The sequence below is a fragment of the Pelodiscus sinensis genome, chromosome 1, assembly GCF_049634645.1.
Source record: "Pelodiscus sinensis isolate JC-2024 chromosome 1, ASM4963464v1, whole genome shotgun sequence".
NCBI classification, from domain to species: domain Eukaryota; kingdom Metazoa; phylum Chordata; order Testudines; family Trionychidae; genus Pelodiscus; species Pelodiscus sinensis.
Window position 1 is genome coordinate 321,968,871 of NC_134711.1, and position 9,024 is coordinate 321,977,894.

Consider the following 9,024-nt stretch of genomic DNA (forward strand, 5'->3'; position numbering starts at 1 on the left):
ACAGCTGAGTGAGCCACTCTATTTGGGGAACAAATAATTGGAATGCACCTCTTCTGCCCTGCTAGGAACACAACAGCAGTCAGACTACTTCTACGGGGGGGAGGAGAGACTGCTGTGCTGCTTTGACATTCCTCTGCACGGAGAGTTCACAGAGAGAGATACGAGGGAATCCCAAGAAGCACAGGGATCAACTCTACCTTCCTACAACAGTGCACTATGGGATGCCTACCCACATTGCTTTGCTCTATCTTTCTGGTAACCATGCCACACAACCACATCATAAGCCTCCAGGAACCCAGCCCTGCAACCAAAAAAGATGCCAACTCTGCCCCCATATCTACACTGATGAATTAATCACTGGAGCAAACATAAGCCACAACATCAAAGGGTCATTTGACTGCACATCTAGTAATTTGATCTATGCCATCAAATGCCAGCAGTGCCCCACTACTATATATAGGATATATGTAAAGGGAACACACAGAAGCCTGTTGATGAACATTTCTGCCTGCCTAACCATAGTTTAACAGACCTACAGCTGGCTGTCTTGTCACAGGCCAGCTCCACAAGCCGAATACATAGAGAAGGACTGGAATCACAGTTCATCCACAAATTCAATTCACATGCTAATGAACTCAGTGTGATATGGGCTGGCTAGGACACCACCTACTTAATAACCACTGAAGGTGCTAACAGCTCTCTGAGTACAGGCAGTCCCCGAGTTACGCGGATCCGACTTATGTTGGATCCGCAGTTACGAATGGGGATTTTCTCGCCTGGTCCCGCCGCCCGCCTCCTCCGGGGCGAGAAAAGCTGCTCCCCGTCTCCCTGGTCTTCCGGGGGAGCCAGCAGACCAGGGAGACGTGGAGCAAAGTGGTGGAGGACCCGGGCCGGACCCGCGGCGCTGATCTGGAAGCGCCGCGGGTCCGGCAGACCAGGGAAGGTCTGCAGACCAGGGAGACGCTGAGCAAAGCCACGGAGGACCCGGGCCGGACCCGCGGCACTTCCAGATCCGCGGGTCTGGCCCGGGTCCTCCGCTGATCTGGAAGTGCCGCGGGTCCGGCCTGGGTCCTCCGCTGCTTTGCTCCGTGTCTCCCTGGTCTGCTGGGGGGGGAATGCAGCTAGTGCCCCCCCCAGCAGACCAGGGAGACGTGGAGCAAGCCCGGGGCCTGTGGTAGAGCAGGTGGGGCGCTGCGGGTTGGTCTCCCTGGTCTCCCTGGTCTGTAGCAGCTGAATCAGGATGCCTGGGGCAGAGCAGCTGGGGTGCTGCTGGGTTGGTCCAGTAGCGCCGAGGAGCGGCAGCGCTACTGGACCAACCCAGCAGCACCCGAGCTGCTCTGCCCCAGGCGTCCCCAAGTCAGCCGCTGCTGAAACTGACCAGCGGCTGACTACAGGAAGCCCGAGGCAGAGTTGCTCTGCCCCGGGCTTCCTGGAATCAGCTGCTGATCAGTTTCAGCAGCAGCTGACTTGGGGACGCCTGGGGTTCTTAAGTTGAATCTGTATGTTAGTCGAAACTGGCGTCCAGATTCAGCCGCTGTTGAAACTGATCAGTTTCAGCAGCGGCTGAATCTGGATGCCAGTTCCGACTTACATACAGATTCAACTTAAGAACAAACCTACAGTCCCTATCTTGTACGTAACCTGGGGACTGCCTGTAATATCCTTCCTGTTTTAGCAATCTATCTATTGACTTTGATTTTTTTATCTGCTTAGATTTAAATACCTATTCTCCAGATACAGGCAGTCCCCGGGTTACGTACAAGATAGGGACTGTAGGTTTGTTCTTAAGTTGAATTTGTATGTAAGTCGGAACTGGTACATATTGTAGGAGAAACTCTAGCCAAACATTTCTCCAGAGCTCAGTTTGATTCTCCCACACCTCACTTCCCTCAGTCCTTTATTCTCAAGCTGAGGTGTCTGCTGAGAAAAGCCGCTCTGCGTCTCCCTGGTCTGCTGGGGGGAGGTGGGCGCTAGCTTCGCGACTCCCTGGTCTGCTGGGGAGAAGCAGCTAGTGCGGGGTTGCCTCACCCCGTTTGTAAGTAGGGATCCGATGTAAGTCGGATCCATGTAACCCGGGGACTGCCTGTACTTAATGATGCTCTGTCTCACGCCCCCTTCCTTTTTTCTTTTTCTCCCCCTTTCCCTTCCCCTGTCCTATTTATTTCGAGTTTTCATATCCCCTGCTCATAACTCCGGTCATCTGAAGAAGTGGGCTGTGCCCACGAAAGCTCATGATCCCATCTACATGTTTTGTTAGTCTATAAAGTGCTCAGCAGACCATTTTTTTTTTTTTCTGTAACAGACTAATTTGGCTACCCCCTGAAGCTGTAGAAAGGGTGCTAGCAATATGGCTATGAAATGTTGACAATGGGAGGCAGAAAAATCGGTTTTCACTTTTGGCAATTCTTGATTCTCTACTGCCTCAGTGCTTTCAAAGTCACTTTTTCTTGTGCGAAGTCAAACCAGCGGTGAGGGTGGAAAATAGTGTTTGTTAGCCAGAACCAGGGAATAGGTGACAGGAGGTGGATCACTGGATGGTTACCTGTTCTCTTCGTTTCCTCTGGGGTACCAGGCATTGACCAGTGTTGGAAGATAGGATACTGGGCTAGATGGATCTTTGGTCTGACTCAGTATGGCCATTCTTATGAATGCCTCATTGGTATCATTTTACACCTGGGCTGCACTTACTTCACATGTGTTACAGACAACATAAGATGCAAAAGAATCTGGTCCATTGACTTCCTGCTTCAGTGGTTAATGAAGTACAGGTCTGATTGTGTAAAACTGGTGTAAGTTTTAGCAGAATGTAATTCCATTACTACGAGGAGTTACACTATATTTATACTGGTACAAAAGAGAGGAAAATTGGGTTCCTGTTGACCTGTGAGATTAATAATATGGACACTCCCCTTAGCCAGCATAGGAACCAGAAGTGGGCTTTCCCACATAGTCATAGTTGCCAAGACACTTTTAGGGTCCATGCCGGTTGTCCTTTTGCCGTTAATTGTAAATGCAATGCCTACAAAAAGGTTAGCTGTGAAAAGGGAGCTCTCCCATCCATCTCAATATATGATCTGCCCATGAATATGGATTCTGCTGTAATGCTTCTTGCTGTTTCAGTGGTTGTGTGTGGTCCCTCGACAGCCTACTGAGGCGTTTGGGGGATGATGGAATGCAGTGGAATAGTTTAGAACTTTGTCTTGTGTTGTGCAGGTCTGTTAAGTTGTTGTTAAATCCAAATTGTTTTTCTGAATTACCTGCAGATTCTTAGGCTGAGATTGTCAGAGTCAGATGCCTAGCATCAAGCTTCTGTCTTAAGAACACTTTGCTATGGGGCCAGGCTTTCAAACATACTGAGCAGCCAGTAACACCAGTTAATTGCAGTGGAGGTGGCTTGGGCCCTCCAGCATGTCTACACTGCAGCTGGGAGCACGCCTCCCAGCCTGGGTAGACAGTCACGCCAGTTCTGCTCATGCTACAGTGCTAAAAATAGCAGTGCAGGCAGAGACTCAGGGTAGCCACCTGAGCTGAGACCCAGGGCCTCAGGTGGGCTTGGACTCAGGCAGTTAGCTCTAGCCATTGCCTGTGCTGCAACAGCTACACTTATTTTTAGCATGCTAGCTGGGAGTCTGAAGTTGGCATGCCTAAGTGCCTGCATTATACAAAAGCTATTAGAGGAGGCTGGAGTTTCACAGCCCTGCACTCACCCAGGAATACTGAGGAGCTGTGAGGTGCTGCCAACAGCTAAACAAGGGGTGCACACAAACATTCTCTTCCTTTAGCCTGTGAGAAACCCTGCGTCTCCAGGGCGTGTGCATTTGCGGAGGGGATGAAGAACAAGAGACTCCATTCATCGGTTGCTCTCTTTAACCAACTATCTCCCTCCCTTTCCCCAGCTACATCAGCAAAGGGAGAGCGCACCCCCCGCATAATGCATTTCTGTTCAATTCCAGAGGCTGGATCTGCTCCCAGCTGGGGCCTGAGGAGTACAGAGAGCGCTAGTCCTGCCACAGAGCATTCTGCTTGTACAATTTGACACATGCTTTGGGTTGAACTGACTGGGGCATTGACTTGTCTTTCTTACTCCTCATTATCTTGGTTTTTCCAAGCTCTGTGACTGAGTCCCTATATTCTACCAGCTGAGCGTCTGCTTTTGAGTTTGAGCTGACCCCGAGTTGGGACCAGCCCATGTGCTGCCCAATTATCCCATTTTTAGTTCTCTTAGGAGGAAAGCCAATGTCCCAGTTTTAAACTCGGAGTGCTGCTTTGACTGGGAAGGGGCTGTACAGTAGGTTAGATGCAGATTAAACAGAGAACAGAGTTGATGATGCTCTCCGGCACGGTTCTTGTAACGAGAGGAGGGGAAAAGGTGCTGTTTGCTTCTCTGCATCCGTATCTCTCATGTCTACTGGGGATCTGCATAATGGCCTCAGGCACCTGACAAAAGAACACGTGTTCTTGCGCAAAAACTTGCAGAGCATCTACACTGCAAGTGCGTTCTTGCGCAAGTACATTTACAGTACAGTGTCGGAAAAGAGGGCTTCTTGCAGAAGAGTTATTCTTCTCCCCATGAGGAATAAGCCTTTTTACACAAGAGCTCTTGCACAAGAAGGCAGTGTAGATGGGCAACATGGATTTCTTGCGCAAGAAACCCCTATGACTAAACTGGCCATCAGAGCTTTCTTGCATAAGAAAGCGTCCACACTGCCATGGACATTCTTGTGCAAAAGCACATCTCTTGTACAAAAGCACATTGCAGTGTGGACGCGCTCTTATGCAAGAACTTTTGCACAAAAACTCTTGCGCAAAACAGTTCTTGCGCAAGAAGCCTGCAGTGTAGACGTAGCCCAATTAGAGTATTGAGCTTAGCTGGCATGTTTTATTTTGCTTAGTAACTTAATTTTGATCTGTGCCTTATTACTTGCTAGCACTTAAATCCTACTTTTATATTTAATAAAATCACTTTTTGTTTCTTATTAAACCCAGTGTAAAAATAATAGTTCCCTCCGGGATAGGAGGACAACAGCTGGATTTTAGATGCCTCCCCTCTCTAACCTGGCTTCCCATTAACCTCAGGTCAAGGTCAAGGTCTTGGTCCTTTTCTTCAAGGTGCTTGGTGGCCTGCGTTCAGGTTATCTATAAGAAGGGGGTCCAGTGAAATCAGGGAGAAAGCACACGTTTTCATGGGTTAGTAACAGCAGAAATAGTACATTTTGCAGAGGTGTAACACATCCAATGCTGCACACGCTTACAGCAAGGGAATTTGGCCAAGGCCTGATCTGCCTTAAGAAGTTAGGTTGATCCTGCTACATTGCAACAAACTTAACTTGGCTGAGAGAGCTGCATACTCTCTCAGTATGGGAGGTGTCAGTGGGAAATGTGGGGGTTGGAGTTTGCTGTCTGTTCCCTGCAACACATGACTTCAACTGGCAGATTCAGAAAAGTTCTGCAGGCAAGCTGGTGGGTCAAGGAGTAGTATTAGCAACAGGTTAATAGTTTCAGAATTCTACCCCCTTGCTGAGACTGAGTGGGTAATACAGCAACTCAGTTTTGGAAGCCTCAGAAAAGATTGCCACGTGCTCGTCACTTACACGCCCAAAACAAGATTCCAAAGGCTTTCTTAATATGGTCAGTTGGTTGAATTTGGTTAGCAGATCTGAGTGACCCTAGTTGCCCTCCTACAACAGTGAGCTTTATAAGGGATCTCACTGCCTCTGCTTCAAATTGGGGCTGCTGCTAACTTCTTTAAAGGTTTCAGATCCTGGCTACTTAGGGGCTCTCTCTTGCTGCACTCAGAACTGCCATGGAAGTCAGGGATGTTCTGCCCTGCTCTCACTTGTTTATTAGCAGTTTGTCATTGGGTACCTGCACTATGAGGCATCCCAAACTAGCAGACATCAGTGACCGCTGTCATCATATTCACTGGATGGAAGTGAGTTGGTTTTTACCCCAGGGAGCTTTCTGCCCTGTTTCCAGGGTGATCAATATCAGGAAAATCTAATGTGCTGTAATTGAGGAGTAAACTGTTCCTGGTTATTTTCAGAAACAGTTGCTCCATGGAGTAGCAGGAACAGTATGGCTTCAGGACCGCAAGCCATTACCCAAGAATCAAACTGTCCCCTGCTGGAGCATTTGCTGTAAGGGAGATAGTTACTGAACCCGTGCCTCTACCTCTGCTGAAGGAGCTTAAAGGTGACCTGGAAAGGAAAAATGACAGGTTAGCTCCCTTCCTGCCCTTTATTCATAGAGGATAAAAGCCTGAAACAAGTCCCCTCCCCATTCCAAGAGTGTGTGGAGGGGAAAGGTTATACTAGAGGCACCCACCTTTACCCAGTTCCTATGGCACAGGCATAACTCTGTCAATTTTGGCACTTACCCGTACTCATTTCTAGCGTTCAGGCATAACCTTACACTGTGCGGGTCTGCAGGTTGTTTTTTTTTTTTTTTTTTTTTTTTTTACCAGTGAAAGAGCCTTACACAGCAATATTCTACTTAATCACAAAAACCAGAATGCACAAGCTAAGCATACACTGCTCAGAACTCTCAATAAGACAGGTGAATTTTTCTTAATGGCCTGTCAAGTTCAGGTCCAGCTGTGGGACTCCAATTCTGCACCGTGTCATTGACACAGGGTTGAGGTCTGGCAGTTCTGACCCTGGAGAGGTGTGCTGGAGTTGGTTCCCAAAGAACTTCCTTTTGGACCCGTTCATACATTGAAACTTGAGTCCTGCTCAGTTGTACCTTCACCAGAAATTTACTAATCAGGTCTTACAAAATTCTCTAAACAATCATATCTCGCCCACTTCATTCATTTACATGTAGCAAAATTGTTTCTGTCTTTTATATAATCAAAAAGCCAGAGATCATACAGACAAACAACAGGGAAGTGGGGACCATAATGACAGAATAAAGAAATGAGGATTTCACAACCTCTACTATTGATCAGTGATGTCTTGCCAGACAGAATGCTGTCAAACTAAGTTTTCTTCAACCATCTTAACAGCTAGTTATCTGGTGATAGTGGCTGCCAGTAGGATGGTAAAATGAAAGGAAAAAATATATAGCACTTTAAAGACTAACGAGATAGTTTATTAGGTGATGAGCTTTTGTGGGCCAGACCCACTTCCTCAGATCATATTCTGAAAGAGAATTGGCATGCCTCTATTACATTGTTTTAATGTAATTGAATGGAATGTGAAGCAGTGACTTCCTGCTTCTCAATTAAAAGCCGCTGCTCTTTTAATCTATCTGCAGACAAAGGCCTTAGACCTTACAATATGAAAAAGGCCCCCTTTTTTACAGGACTGAAGGACTGATAGGAACTAGCAAGAGGGAACGGAGGATAAAGAAAAGGCAAACACTTCTAAGAGGGAAGGTCTGTTACAGAGAGGAAGAGTCCCACAGAGGGACTTCAGTCATTGATATTCAGAGTGGACAAAAAGCATTAGAACCATCCAACAGCTGCAACACAGTGGGGAGAGGCAGTTCTGGCCAGTGATTCCAAGCACAGCCTTCCTCTCTGGTGTGTCTATGTGGCATCTTCCTCACCCAGAGCCCCGTGTGTTACAGCCTTGTCCAGCTGAAATGCTTTGGGTCTGCCAGCCTGAAAGATGTGTGTGGTTCCCAGAAGTCACCGGCATGGTGTCCTTATAGGTCTCTGCTCTGTCCAATGATGACAACCATTTGGCTGAGTGTGTGTGTTCCTCCGAGAGAGCCCCCTAAATCAGATAAGAATTGAAGGCACCAGGCCAGATTTATTGTCAAAGAACCGTAATAGTTGACAGTAGACCCTACCAAATCACTGCACGCATGTAATCCCTGACAATGGACCAGCTCAGTCAGTGGAAGGTCCCACTGCCCCCTAGGCTGGACAAAAACAGCCCCTCCAAGATACAACTTTATACACAGGTACAAACAAGTTACACCTCACTCCTGATGTATCAGGCTGCCACCCTCTGATGTTACCTAGATACCACCCCAACACCTTGGGCTGGGGGTTCAATCAAAACAACTCTATGCATCATGTTATCATTTTAGCCCCTTTCCTGAACTTGGGTCAGTATGTGCCTGTTATCTGGGAGGAGTACGTGGGTACCAAGATGCTTTTTAATGACGTGTTGTTATCATCCCTCTGGAATATGCTTTCAACCCGTGCCCAATATCAATTAGTGTTTTAGAGCCAGTACCTAGTACCACTTACTGGTTTACACCTGTGCCTGTTACCAATTAGTATTTTACACTGTTCCAAGAATTCCAGGAGCAGAGGCCTGCCTCTTGTTCATAGTTTAGCTTAATATTAACAAAGTCTCGATCGTTGTTGGCTAGGTGTGAAGCCTCATCAGACCTGGGATGTATGGACTTATGTTTCAGGCCCTCATCTTACTACAGTGTGGTATAAAATTGGTGTCCCAGCTAATTTCCAGCCTGTCAGCATGGAGTTAATTGAACTAAGCCCATACTGCAGTGCCATGCAAAGAATCGTTTCTAGATTTCTTACGTGACATGTGTGCATTGAACTTAGGATATACCAGTGGCTTCCCTGGGTGCAATGTTAGATCATACTTAGCTCCTATATTACAGTGATGGGCACCCTAAATAAGGCCCTACCAAATTCACAGCTGTGAAAAATGATCATGGACTGTGAAACATGGTCTTTCCTGTGAAATCTGTGTACTTTAGGGGGTGCTGGTAGTGTTACCCTTACATCTATGCTGCCTTCAGAGCTGGGTGGCTGTTGGCTGGATGCCCTGTTCTGAAGGCAGTGCCACTGCCAACAGCAACACAGAACTAAGGATATCAATCCCACAACCCCCTTATACTGTTATTGCCCTCCTCTTTTGGATCAGGACCTCCCCACGGTTACAACACAGTGAAATTTCAGACGTAAGTAACTTGAAACCATGAAATGTAATATTTTTAAATCCTATGACGATGGAATTTACTAAACTGGACCATGAATTTGGTAGGGCCTTAACTATAGAACAAGATGAGACAGGACAGGAATGGCAGGATTTCCCAAAGTAG